At 33.5% G+C, this 15,041-nt stretch overlaps 1 long non-coding RNA gene across 4 annotated transcripts in view; it reads left to right on the plus strand.

The window, feature by feature from the left end:
• The window catches only part of LOC102165712, a 640,592-nt gene that overhangs the window by 399,352 nt on the left and 226,199 nt on the right, over positions 1-15,041 (plus strand). The gene's annotated exons all lie outside the window — the stretch shown is intronic.

The following is a 15,041-nucleotide window of genomic DNA, read 5'->3' on the forward strand; positions in this document are numbered from 1 at the left end:
ATTAAGTTAATTAGAATATTTTTTTATACTTTATCATGAGATTCTTTTTTATTAAAGTATTGATTGTTAATATTATATTAGCATCAGGTGTACAACATAGTTATCCAAAATTCTTAATAGATCATAATCCATTTAAAGTTATTACAGAATATTGGTTATATTCCCTGTGTTGTACAGCTTATTTATTGCAGCTTATTTATTTTATGCATAGTAGTTTCTAACTCTTCATCTTCTATCACTGTCTTGCCCTTACCCTCTTTTATCCCCTCATTGGTAACCACTAGTTTGTTCTCTCTATATCTGTAAGTCTGTTTCTGTTTTGTTTTATTCATTTGTTTCATTGTTATATTCATTGTTTCATTTTTAGAGTCCATAAATAAATGATAACATAGAGTATCTTTCTCTATCTGCCTTATTTCACTAAGCATAATACCTTACAGGTCCATCTATGTTGCTGCAAATGGCAGAATTTGATCTTTTGCCCAGTAGTATTCCATTGTGTGTGTATAGACACTTAGATTGCTACTGTAAACAACATTTCTTTAAAAAGGTCAAAAACAAAACAACAAAAGAAAGAGGAAACAGTGCTGCTATATAAATTGGGGTGCATGTAACTTTTCAAATTAGTGTTTCCATGTTCTTCTGATATATTCTCAGGAGTAGAATTGCTGGGTTATATGGTAGTACTATTTTTAGTTGTTTGAAAAGCTTCCATCCTCTTTCCTGTAGTGGCTGCAGCAATTTATATTCCCAGCACAGTGTACTAAGGTTCCCTTTTCTCCACATCTTTGCCACATTTGTTTATTGTGGTCTTTCTGATGATAGCCATTCTGAAAGCTGTGAGGTAATGTCTCACTGTGGTTTTGATTAGCATTTCTTTGATTAGTGATCTGAACATCTTTCCTGTTAGCCATCTGTATGTCTTTTTTTGAAAAAAAAAAAAAAAAAAAAAAAAAAAGTCTGTTGAGATCTTCTGCCCATTTTAAAATCAGGATGTTTGTTTCTATTGTTATTGAATTGTATGAGCTATTTATACATTTAGGTGTTAACTTTACTGGTTATGTCATTTGCAAATATTTTGTACCATTTAATATGTTGTCCTTTCATTTTGTTAATGGCTTCCTTTGTTGTGCAAAGCTTTCCAGTTTAATTATGTTCTATTTATTTTTGGTTTTGTTTCCTTTGCCTTAGGAGCAGATCCAAAAATATTGCTACTATTTATGTCAAAGAATATTCTGTGTATGTTTTCATCTAGGAATTTTATGGTTTAAGGTCTTACATTTAGCTCTTTAATTCATTTTGAGTTTATTTTTGTATATGGTGTGAGGAAATATTCTAACTTCATTCTTTGAATTTCTTTTATTACATACATTCTGAAGTGATTATCACAATAAGCTTAGTGAATATCTTCTCATATAGATACAAAATTAAAGAATAGAAAAACATGTTTCTTTTATTTGAAAATACTTGGTTTGGTGCAACCACTGGGGAAAACTATATGGAAATTCCTCAGAAAACTAAAAATAGAACTACCATTTGACCCATCAATCCCACTCCTGGGCATCTATCCAGAGAAAACCATGATTCCCCAAAGACACATGTACTCCAATGTTCATTGCAGCACTCTTTTCAATAGCCAAGACATGGAAACAACCTAAATGTCCATCGACAGAGGAGTGGATCAAGAAGATGTGGTACAGATGCACAGTGGAATATTACTCAGCCATCAAAAGGAACAAAATTCTGGCATTCTTAGCAACATGGATGGACCTAGAAATTACCATGCTAAGTGAAGTCAGCCATGCAATAAGACACCAACATCAAATGCTTTCACTGACATGTGGAATCTGAAAAAAGGACAGACTGAACTTCTTTGCAGAACAGATACTGACTCATAGACTTTGAAAAACATATGGTTTCCAAAGGAGACAGTTTGGAGTATGGGGGGATGCACTGGGGGTATGGGATGTAAATACTATAAAACTGGATTGTGATGATCATTGTACAACTATAAATGTAATAAATTCATTGAGTAATAAAAAATAAAAAATAATAAAAATATTTGGTGAATTTTGTTCTTTTTCAATTTTTTAAAAAATTTGGATGCTTTGCTTTAATTTTCTAATACAATTATTTGAAGCCAATATTTTCTAAAAACTTCTTCATGGCATCTTTCCAAACTTTTTGTGCTTTCGTTATCATTCGATTCCAAATATTTCAAATTTCTGTTGAGGTTTACTTTTCCCCATGTATTATTTAGATTGTTTGTGATTTTATATCCTGATGTATGAAAACTTTTAAATAATATTTTTAATATTGATTTCTAATAAAATGACCTTGAATTCATGAAGATGGTCATGTGATATTGTCTTCAAATTTTGTTGAAACTTGCTTTGTTGGCTTAAGGTATGGTCAATTAAAAATGTCTATTTCACATACTCTTGAGCAGAATGTATATTCTCTGTTAGGAATGGCATTTTATATTAGCCTTATCAATAAAATTTAAAAATTGGATTATCTTTTACTTCCAACATTTTGTGTCTTTATGTGTTCATTTTGAAAATAACATCAGCTCACTGAAGATCTCATTTAACTGATTTCATTCTCCATTGTTACTTTGTAAAAGTCTCTTCCTGCTTTTTCTTGTTTTGGAGATCTATCTTTACAGCTGGCATATTATATCCATGAGTTCTGCATCTGCAGATTCAACCAAATCAAAAGTATTGAAGAAATTCTAGAAATTTCCCAAATGCAAAATGTGAATTTGCCTTGTGCCAACAACTATTTACATAGCATTTAATTGTATTTACAACTATTTACATATCATTTACATTATATTTAGTATTATAAGTAATCTGGAGATGATTTAAATACATAGGAGGCTTTGTCCAGGTTACATGCTACACATCATTATAAATAAGGGACTTGAGCATCTAGATTTGGTACCCTTGAAGGTGGGAGGGATCCTGAAACCAATCCTCCATGGATACTTAGGGAAAACTGTACTTTCTATCTTTCTATTTTCTTTTAATGCTTTGTTTTTTCTTTGGTGATTTATAATTTCACCACAGTATATCTAATATAGGTTTTTTTTTTTTTTTTTTTTGGTTTTTGCCTTATACATTGTAGTTGCTTTATTTGTGAATCCAGTTTTTAAAAATTCTAGACAATTGTGAACTCATGTCTTTGAATATCTTCTTTATTTTTTTTTTCTTGATGGGACTACGATTAAACATATGTTATATTTTCTTATTGTATCCTCAGTGTCTCTTACTTTCTCTTTGATCTCTTCTATTTTATTTTCTCCTTTTGATGTATTTTAATAATAATTCAGGTTTAGTACAAAATTCAGTAGATATCTCTTTAACTGTCTAATTTATTACCTACCTTGTTCATTCAGGGTTTTTTTTTTTTTTATACTTTTCAGCTTAAAAATTCTACTTTTCCCATATTTTTGATGTTTTAAATTTATCTGTTACTGTTCCATATTTTATTACTTTAACTATTTTATCTTTTTTTTCCTGATATTTTGTATCTGATAATTGAAACGTCTGAATTATCTGGAAATCTAAGTCTCTTGTTAGTAGTTTCTTCTGACTCTTATTCCTGGTGATCTATTTTTTTGTATATTTAATTTTTAATCCATCATATTGCTGATAAGTAATATTAAATTAAATCTTTTCCCCACAAATGGAGTTCTTTTGATAATATATTTGACTTGAAATACAAGTGATCTTCATCATGATGGATGTACCTATACTTGTTAAAACTCTCTTTCCATAGTAATGAGGGTAAACCTTTCTAAGCTTTTGCAATCAATGCCTCCTAGAAGACTTGCCACATATGTTGGAAAGGTTCATGGTCCTTAGGTTTGGACTGATTAGAAATTTTCTATATTACAAGGAAACATTATACGTAAAATCCAGGTCATACCAGGTTAGATACCCCACCCATTTAAATTACAAATTTTCTGGGATCTGCTTTTTATGTTCTTAAAAGAAATAAAACTCCTGGTCATTTCAAGTAGGTGGCTATTAAGTATTGGGAGATAATTGAAATACCTTCTCTGTTTAAGGAGGAGAAGTGGGAGTAAAAAATAAAAGTATATTATCAATCAGTTGATTAAAGTCCTTTAAATCACACAAGATTCCCTAACAATTATTCATGATGCAGAGATGCCAATGGGGGTATTTTCAGATTTTTTTTTTTTTTTTAAAGTGAGATTTCTTAAATTATTCTGTGGGGTTTTTCTATCAGACGAATAAGTAAAAGGAGTAAAAGTCATGGGAGCAGAGCAATTGGAGGCAAGAAACCACACAATAGTAGAACTTGATCTAGTGTCCCCTTTTTCTTTTGGGACACAAATGGGGTTGGGGAGGAGTGGAAGTCATCTAAACTCTCAAATAGCAGTTGAAAGAGCAGATTGAAATTCATGCTACAAGATAGGATTCTATGAATGTTCTAGGTTACTTAACCTTTTGGTGTGCTTATTAAGGATTTTCTTCCTCATTTTAAAATGCAGTTACAATTGTAGTATACTTTAAAATATCAATTATTTGATATTATTTTCCTTTGATTAATTAAATATAAAAATTAAACTCATCCATTTTATTTTGTACTTTGTTACCATATAAAACTTGATTTTCTGTGTTAAATTACAATTTTAGAATGCGAAGTGAAGAGTCTGAGGAAAAATATAAAGCTCTGGGCTTCTTATTCATAAAATCTATTAATGGATTCCTTTTGGTTCTTTTATAGCAGAATAGTTGAGCTAATCACAGCTTTATGACTGGGGAAGTCAGGAATTTTTTCATTTGCAGATGACTTGCAAAGTCAATAAGACTGTAAGAGATGAATTACTTTATGGTCGCAGTCATGGATATATTGTCTGTGAAACCTTTGCTTGCATATGCTTTTTATCTCTCTTCAGTGGCCTGTTAAGAATTTGTGAAGCAGGCAGTGGTGCATAAGAAACCCTGACTCATGCAATCTCAGAGACTGAAAAAGTATTCAGAAATTTAGTTGGACTCAATCATAATTTTTAAATAGATAAGAGCTTTAACATGAAAATTAGAATCCTTTAAGATGGCAGGTAAAACTTTTACAGATTTTTTTTTCTGAGAAATTTCCCATCCTCCTTACAAAAAAAAAAAAAAAAAGCTCTAATTATCAGATAAAGACCTACTTATATAAGTTCATATTTATATGTTTTATGCTGTCTTTGTTTATTCCACTAGGTGTGTATTCCTACTGTCTCATAGTTTTCGTAGGTCAGAATTCACATTCTTGTTTTCAACAAATGAAGGCTTACATGGTACTGTTAGACCTGACCTTTTGAAGCAAACACAATTTATAAGAAAAGGATGTGCTGACAATTCTCATCTTCATACATGACTATTTTTATTACTCATTAAAAATGGTAGTACATAACCAAGTTTTGTATGTACTATTATTATCTGGGTTTGTTGTAACTTTGGTTATGGATAATTACAAATGACACCTCCCTAAGGGGGATCCTATCATTTTCTTTGATCATGATTAATCTTTGTGTATTATACAGTTGTGATGATATTGTTTATTATGCTGTGTTCTAGCTTGATGACAGAGGGTGAGGGTGTCAATATCTAGGTTCACAAGGTCCCATTATGTTTCCATGTATAGATATTAATTCAGTCTCTTTTTGGGCAGATACTGTGTGATTACTCTAAAAATGTATATTTTTTATATAAAGCATATAAAATATATATAAAACAAAAGCAACAAACTGATCTGGGCTACATAGCTACTATATAAGGGAGGTAGGCCCAGAAACAGAAACAAAAGAACAGGACTAATTATTGGGTTTGGAACAGTGATAAATTTATTGACTTTGGAAAACATCTTTCCTCTGAAATTCAGGTAAGCAATATGCTTCTTCACTATGTTGTTCTTATGTTTGACTCACAGGAACAAGTGATCAGTAAAGTCTTCTTTTTCATTTCTGCCCGAATCATTAAGAGCCATAAAACATGGCTCATATACTTGCTTCTCATGATCATGGTTCCTTGTGAAGAATAGCTTTATCCTCTTTCACTGAAGAGAGAGCTTTCCAACTTCCTGAGAGAAATCAAAATTACCTGCATTGTCTGTTTTCTTCTAGTCAACTCATGTTCCCAAAATGTCCAGTATTCTCAATCAAGGAGACTATTTCTTACAAAAACAAAAACAAAAAAGACGGAATTTTGTTCATATGATTGTGATATATTTTTATTCACTTCTGTAAGCTATAATATCATTTTAATGGTTTTTTCTGAAGTCTGAAAACACTTGATATCAGAGTCAGAGTAAGGCAAGTTGCTAGGAATTTTTAAGGATAAATGTAAATATGGCAAAGAAATGGATAATTGAATAAATATGGTATGGATAGCTTTTTGGGTATGACAGCCTCTTGATATCACTGAGAGGAACACAGTGAAATATGGCACTAAGGCAATATATGAATGTAATATGCAGAAACTAATAACTGATTGTATAAAATTGTTCTCCTGAACTATGAAATACTCTTCTGCTTATGAACGCTATATATATGGCTATATTTAATACTGGATTTGGTCACATTTAAATATGTATATATATATATATATATATATATATATATTCTCAAAAGCCTTTTCAACTCAGTATATTAAGTAGTTTCTTTTAATGATGAATGCACGGTATATATATATTCGTGGATTGTCTCTTTTGATAGAAAGAAAATCGTATTTGAATCCCTCCTTTTAGGCATACTTTGTAATTGAGTTTAGTTATCAGAGATATATGGAAATAGATCTTTGGGTACTTAAATGGATTTTAACTTCACTCATTGCCCATGATAATAAATCAGGAAGAGCGTTCAATACATTCAGAGACAAATTCAAGGAAGTGGTGATGGCTGTCCACATTGTTTAAGTTTCCTCAGGGCAGTAGGAACATACCCTGGTTTTTTCTTTTTGCAGGTGGAAAGTCTTACATCTACAATAGAGTAGTCCCTCCTTATCTGCAGCTTCTCCTTTCTTAGTTTCAATTACTTGTAATCAACTGCAGCATGAAAAATTATAAAATGGGAAATACCAGATATAAACAATTCACAGGTTTTAAATTGCTTGCTGTTCTGAGTAGCATGATGAAGTCCTACACTACTCCATTCTGTCCCACGTGGGATGTGAATCAATCATCTGTTGGTAGGGCATATTCATGCCATATCCATCGTGCCTGTTAGTATAGGAAAAACACATGGTATATGCAGGTTTAGCACCATCTACAGTTTCAGGCCCCTGCTGGGGGGCTCTTAGAACATATTCACATGGACAAGGCAGACTACTGTATCCATTTTTAAGATATTAACTATATCCCAAAAGTAAAATTAATTTGCATAATACAAGGGAGATAGTGGGAAAGGGAAACTGTAACAGAAAAAATGGAAAATGTATTTTAATTTGCATAGATCTAATGGTCATTTAATAATACTCTGAACAGAGGTTTTTTTTTTTTTTTTTTTTGGTTTGTTTTGAGCTTCTAAAAGAAGAGATAAATTCTTGCTTATGCTTAATTGGACATGGAGTTATCCACCATCCTGAAGAGTATATTCTCAGAACTCTATATCCTAAAAGTATTCTTAAATAATCATTGCATTGATAAATTTCATCATTATGTTGACTATGCTGGACTTAATTTCAAGAGACACCATTACATTCCTGGCAGTTATAAATGGATCAGAAAAACTGACAGCCCCTCATAGGGTGTACTAAATGCTTCTGAGAGCAGTTAATATTTTTAAAGCCTCTTTTTCAAACTAAAAGGACTCTCCGACATCAGATACACTGGCAGGATAATAGTAGGCTTTCTTACCATCAACACAGGACTGCTGGTATATAAGCAGAATCTTAGATGCTATTCCTATCCATAAAAACTGTGTTATCTTTTTTAAGCAGGATGATTCACTGCCTCATGTACAAATAGTGAGGGCATCCAGAGCGAGAATCCAGTAGTCTGCCATTTACCAAACTTCATTCACTTGGCTGGAAACAGTACCAGCTTTCAAACTGCTAAATATACCCCGTGACTAACTTATGGAAAGACAGTGCTCCCTTCCGGAAACTCAGTTCCATGAGTGAGACAAAGGTTCTATTTAAGTTAATTTTATAAGGCACCCATGATTAAGTTCACCCATATAGTTGAAGGAAGTGACTAGATTTCGTTGTGTCATTTGACATGGAGAACATAGCCTTCAAATATAAAAGCTTGTTAAAAAGAATTATGTTAAAGACTCACTGCTAAAGATTCCCTGATATCTTAGGACATATCAGTAAGCTAACAAAATTAATGTGCTTGGTGGAGGCAGGAAGTCAGGTGAATCATAACTTGTATCATATAAGAAAGTCTGAACATTTTTTGTTGCACCAAGTAATCATTTTGTGATACTCTTTTTTATATAAATGCAAAGATTACATATAGTTTTAGTTTCACACCACTTTTATCCTTGTAACATTTAGTACTTAGAGTTCTGGTCTGTAACATCCAGACACAATTATTCTTTTTCTGTGCATTTTCAGGATGTCTCTGGATATGAAGCCCTTGGGTTAAAGCAAAAATTATCCCTTTTTTCTAGGAAACATCTTGAATATATCAAAATTTAAATTCATACCAAACCACCTGTTAAGATGCATATAGCATAAAAGTCAACATTTTACCCTTTTTAATGTCTGCAGTTCAGTTCAGTTCAGTTCACATGCACAGTGTTGTACAATCATCATCACTATCCATATCCAGAAACTTTACACCATCCCGTATTGAACTCTGTACCCATTAGACAAAACCTCTCCATTCCCCACTTTATCCTACTTCTGGACATCACCATTTTAGTTTCTGTATCTATGAATTTGACTGTTCTAGGTACTTGATAGAAGTAAATCTTGTCATACTTGGCCTTTTGCGATTAATTTATTTCACTTAGCATGCTGTCTTTACGACTCATGTTGTAGCTTGTATTAGAATTCATTTCTTTTAAAGGCTGAATACTATTCTACTATCTATGTATAGACCACATTTTGTTTATTCATTCTTCTGTTCATGGGCGTTTGAGTTGTTTCCACCTTTTGTCTATTGTGAATAATGCTGCTGTAAAATCCAAGTGGTTTATTTTCTTCATTTCATTGCATTCATATTTTCTTCATTAAATATATTCATAATATTTCTTCAGTAAATTATAAGCTCCTTGAGGGCAGAGTCCTTGCTGGTTTTATATTTATAACCCCATAGGAAGTCAAATTATGATGAAAAAGGAGAGGTTGATTAAGAAGATGAAGGGGAGTTCCCGTTGTGGCTCAGTGGTTGGCGAATCCAACTAGGAACCATGAGGTTGAGGGTTCGGTCCCTGCCCTTGCTCAGTGGGTTGGCGATCCGGCGTTGCCGTGAGCTGTGGTGTAGGTTGCAGATGCGGCTCGGATCCCGTGTTGCTGTGGCTCTGGCGTAGGCCAGTGGCTACAGCTCCGATTGGACCCCTAGCCTGGGAACCTCCATGTGCCGCGGAAGCGGCCCAAAGAAATAGAAAAAAAAAAAAAAAAAAAAAAAAAAGAAGGGATTTTAAATAATAACCAGTAGTTAAAGGAACTGGTGCTCAACTTTGGGAAGACAGACCTCAATATGACTATGTGGTTTAATTGCTAGAGTACCCCAGACAGATTTAAATAGAGCAAAGAGTATATAGTTTGTTGTGTCCACATTTACTGAAAGCATATCTACCAGCCCTTATCCATTGATATCAAGAAGCTTGCCTAAAAACAACAGCCTCATTCTTGGGAATAATGATAGAGCACTATTGGTCCTATAATGCAGATCTAACCCATAGTAATGAAGGTGAGCAAAGCAGAGTTCCTCCTTTCCTTGCCAGAATTGCCTTCCATGGTGATTTTTCCTCATGCTCTGGAAGCAAACCTGTTCTTCGGCATGAGTGATATACACAATACCTCTTCCAGTTTTCTCTGGATGCTAGTCTAATGCCTTCTCTGAAGTTCTGTGCTTCTGTTTTTTAAATTCTTCAGCGTTTTTTCTAGGTTTATTTTTAAATCTTTATTTAGGTTTATAATAAAGTTGAGGGGAAACACAAAGATTTCTCATATACCTCAATTAATTTTCCACATGCATATCCTCCCTCATATCAACATTATTTACCAGAAGTAAATATTATTATTTACCAGAAGTAAATATTATTATTATTATTATTATTATTATTATTATTATCACTACTGTTTATCAAGGATGATCCCATCCAAGTTCCATAGTTTATCCAGGGGTACACTTTTTGTTTTGTGTATTCATTGACATGTATAATCATTATATATCCATCATTATAATACAGAGTATATCCACTACCCTAAATATCCTTTGTGCTTTGCCTATCCATCCCTTCACACACCCTCCAATCCTTGACAACTGCTGATCTTTTTACTGTCCCCATAGTTTTACTTTTCCCAGGGTGTCCTACACTTGTAATCCTACAATATATAGCCTTCTCAAATTGGCTCCTTTCACTTAGTAATATGCATTTAAGCTTCTTCCATGTCTTTTCATTGCATGGTAGTTCATTTTTCTTAGCATTGAATAATATTGTCTGGACTACCACAGTTTACTTATCCATTCACCACTGAAAGGCATCTTTTTCCCCCCAAGTTTTAAAAGTTATGAATAAAGCTACTCTAAACATAAATGTATGGGTGTCTGTGTGTACGTAAGTTTTCTCCTACATCATCTTTTAGGAGTCTTAGAGTTTTTCATTTTATATTTAGGTCTCTGATCATTTTAATCTTTGTGAAAGGTATAAGATCTGTGTCTAGAACTGGTTTTTTTTTTGTTTGTTTGTTTGTTTTTTTTTTTTTTTTTTTTGCATGTGGATGTCAAGTTGTTTCTGTACCATTTGTTGAAAAGACCATTTCAACTCCTTTGGTTAAAACCAAGAGGCATGATTATTGTTTCCTACATGATAAAAGTTTGGTGGTTGGTTTTATAAGAAATTGCTAAACTGTCTTCCAGAGTGGCTGTACCACTTTGTATCCCCACCAGCAATATATTAGAGTTCCTGCTGTTCTCACCAGCATTTGGTGTTGTCAGTGTGCTGGATTTTGGCCATTCTAGTAAGTGTGTAGTGGCATATCACTATTTTTTTAATTTGTAATTCCCTAATGACTTATGATGTATAGAATTTTTCTGTATGTTTATTTTCCATCTGTATATATTTGGTGAAGTATCTGTTAAGGTCTTTGGACCATTTTTATATTAGATTGTTTTCTTAATGTTGAATTTTAAGAATTCTTTGTATATTTTTGATAACAGTCCTTGATCAGATGTGTCTTTTACAAATATTTCCTAACAGTTTGTGGCTTATCTTATAATTCTCTTTATATGCTTTTTTACAGAGAAAAAGTTTTAAATTCTAATGAAGTCCTGCTTATCCATTATTTCTTTCATGGTTTGTGCCTTTGGCATTGTGATAATACTCAAAATCATCTAAGTTTTCTCCTACATTATCTTTTAGGAGTTTTATAGTTTTGCATTTTATATTTAGGTCTCTGACCATTTTATTTTTTGGGAAAGGTATAAGATCCGTGTCTAGAACTGTTTTTTGTTTTTTGGGTTTTTTTGCATGTGGATGTCAAGTTGTTTCTGCACTATTTATTGAAAAGACCATCTTTGTTCCAATGCATTATCTTTACCCCTCTGTCAAAAGTCAGTTGACTGTATTTATAGGATTCTATTACTCTATACTATATTCTGTTCTATTGACCTATTTGTCTATTCCTTTGTTAATAGCATACTGTCTTAATTACTTACTTTATAGTAAGTATTGAAATTGGGTAGCATCAGTCCTCCAACCTTATTCTTCTCCTTCAATATTATATTGGCTGTTCTGGGTCTTTCGCCTGTCCATATCAACTTTAGAATTAGTTCATTGATATCAGCAAATAACTTTCTGGGATTTTGATTGTGATCCAATTGGGAAGAACTAATGTATTAACAATATTGAGTCTTTTTATCCTTGAATATAAACTGTCTCTCCTCTTATTTAATTCTTATTTGATTTTGTTCATTGGGTTTTATAGTTTTCCTCATATAGAAGTTGTTCATATTTTGTTAGATTTGTACCTAAGTGTTCTATTTTTTGAGGAAGAGGAGCTAATGTAAATGGTATTGTGCTTTTAATTTCAAATTCTATTTGTTCATTGTTAGTATAGAAAGACAATTGACTTATGTATGCTAACCTTGTATCCTGCAACCTTACTATGACTTATTACTTTGTTTTGTTGCCTTTTTTTAGAATTTTCTATGTGGATGATAATATCATCTGTGAATGAAGACAGTTTCTTCCTTTTCAATCTGTATGCCTTCTATTTCCCTTTCCTGCCTGCATTAACAAGAACTTTTAGCACTATGTTGGGAAGAGTAGTAAGAGGGTACATCTTTGCCTTGTACCTTTTTTTTTTTTTTTTATCTAAGGGAAAGCTTCAAGTTACTCACCATTCTTTTTTTTTTTTTGTCTTTTTTTAGGGCTGCATTCGAGCCATATGGAGGTTCCCAGGCTAGGGGTCTAATCGGAGCTGTAGCTGCTTGCCTAAGCCAGAGCCACAGCAATACCAGATCCAAGTCACATCTGCAACCTATACCACAACTCACAGCAATGCTGGACCCTTTACCCACTGAGTGAGGCCAGGGATCAAACCTGCAACTTCATGGTTCCTAGTTGGATTCGTTTCTGCTGTGCCATGACGGGAACTCCCATTCTTATTTTTTTAACTCTATCATTCAGATATTGGCTCTAAGCTTTGGGGTAGAGACTAGGGAAAAAGGTTGGCAATACAGCTACCTTGAGCATCAGTTCAAGTCTGCTTTGGGCTAAGGCAGAGGTGGAACCTTTGGCATGGAGCAACAGAGGACAGTAAAGGAGGTAGGGGGCTCACCTGTTTAGGCTGGGTTGTGAAGTAGAAGCTGGAGAATAGATGTCATGACTTTTGTGGACCCTGTTTCTAAAGGAGAAATGATGTGTATATAGATATCTCTCAGTAGCATGAATGTATTTCTGGGGTCAAGAGTCATATTTACAAAGTTCTGAGTTCTAATCTGAGTTCTAATTCACAGAGTGGGGATGTAGATTCTGAGGTGTTTCCTGGGATATATTAATATGTGCACTTCCTTCAGAAAAGCTTTATGAATCTATTCAGGGTCCAACTCAAAACTGATTAAACATGGTACAGAGTGATGAGTACGGCTTAATGATTCTTGACTTGTCGGATTTAGAAAAGCAGCTGTCTCCGTAATTAAACTTTAGAGTGACCCAACCCACTTAGACAGCCTAGGGAGTTCCTGGTGTCAGCAGTCAATATCATGGCTGGTTTTGCTTAGAGGACTTAATGGGTGGTCTCCTGCTGGATTCATTGATGTCTTCTGTTTCTGAAACCTGTATTTCTGACTTAGACCTCATACCCACACCCCTAATATAATTCTGATTTTAGTCATTGCTGCAGATGGCAGGCTTTATTTCTACTGGTTTGATCCAAATTATTGACCCCTGAATTCTCATTCATCCCTTGTAGATACTCTACCTGCCTATATCTTCTTTATAAGCTAATTAAGTCTAAGGTTTTGGCTGCTTTTATTACTTACTACTTTAGTCACACTATCCCATATCTATTCCTAATTAAATTCTTTTCAGTCGAAGTGTAGGTCTGTATTAAAGCAGCTGGATGGAAACATACGATATCAAAGAGCACTCTAAATGAGGCACACATTTTAGAACGAGGGTATAATGAAATAAATGTATGACTTAGTTAAGCACCTTGACGCTTAAACTAACCTAGTTTCCTCTTCATCTTGAGCAGAAGAAATCTGTCATAAGTCAGCTGAGAGCTTTTCGGTAGGCTATGAGATTCTCTTTGTTTTGGGGAATTCAAGGGCAGATTGACATCATAAACTCTTTGAAAGTTCTATGATAACACAGGTCAATAGCCAGCTGACAATAGAGAAAGGGCTTCTTCTTGCTCTGTGGAGTTTCCTATGCTTATTTCCTTTTCCTATTTATTTGTAGCTAGTCATAAATTGAAGGAACATCTTGGCATTCTTTTCATTTTAAAAATAATGATCTATGGGCAAAAATAACTCTTTTTAAAAGGTTTCTTGTTTCTTAGACTATCAATCATGCAAAGGTCTCCTCTGTAAGTTCATAAGATTCAATTCAACTAAAGATTCATTTGGTAAGAGCAGGAATCAAGGTTTTAAGACTATAGAAGCCTTGAGTAGAAAAATAAAATAATGTTTTGCTTCTCATTTCTTGGTGGCAAGGTAGTATGATGCTGAAATTTTTTTTTTCCTAAACTTACTATAGACATGAGATATCATAATATCCACCACCCTTTCAGTCATCTTATTCTATCCACTAATTAATAGTTTCTCATCCTTATCCCAATTTTAACCCCCCCCATTATCTAAGTATTATGTATGTTGACATATCTCACATCCTGGCCCTTAACTAACACAAATCCATGAAGTATGAACTTTACAAACCATGGGAACTAAGTAGAGTGATACTTTCTACATGCCCTTCTTGAGTGAAAAAGAAGTTAAAGAGAAACTTTATTTCAAACTACTTTGTATTTGTAAAAGCGTGATATGAACAGAGTGATATTTATATACCTTCAGTGACCTGCTGAGAGAAGAACCTTTAAGAAGTGCCATTTAAAAATGCAGTCATTTTATTCTGAAAAAGGCTAGCTTATGTATAAATCAGAACAAAGCTTCCAAGGGAGAAGAACATTATTCTTCAGAATGATGAAAATAAGCTCCTTTGTATTATATATAATGGGAGGAAAGGAAAAGCATGTGGTTTTCAGGCCTACGAAGTGTATATATGGCTGCTGAAGGCATGGGCATCTCACTAATGTGTGGGATGATTATTTACCTAATGATGGTTCTGCAGCCCATTTCTTTGTGTGTGTGATGCATTATTGAAAGACACCGACAAGGCAGAAATGGGA

Source organism: Sus scrofa, chromosome 3 (assembly GCF_000003025.6).
Source record: "Sus scrofa isolate TJ Tabasco breed Duroc chromosome 3, Sscrofa11.1, whole genome shotgun sequence".
Classification (NCBI taxonomy): Eukaryota; Metazoa; Chordata; class Mammalia; order Artiodactyla; family Suidae; genus Sus; species Sus scrofa.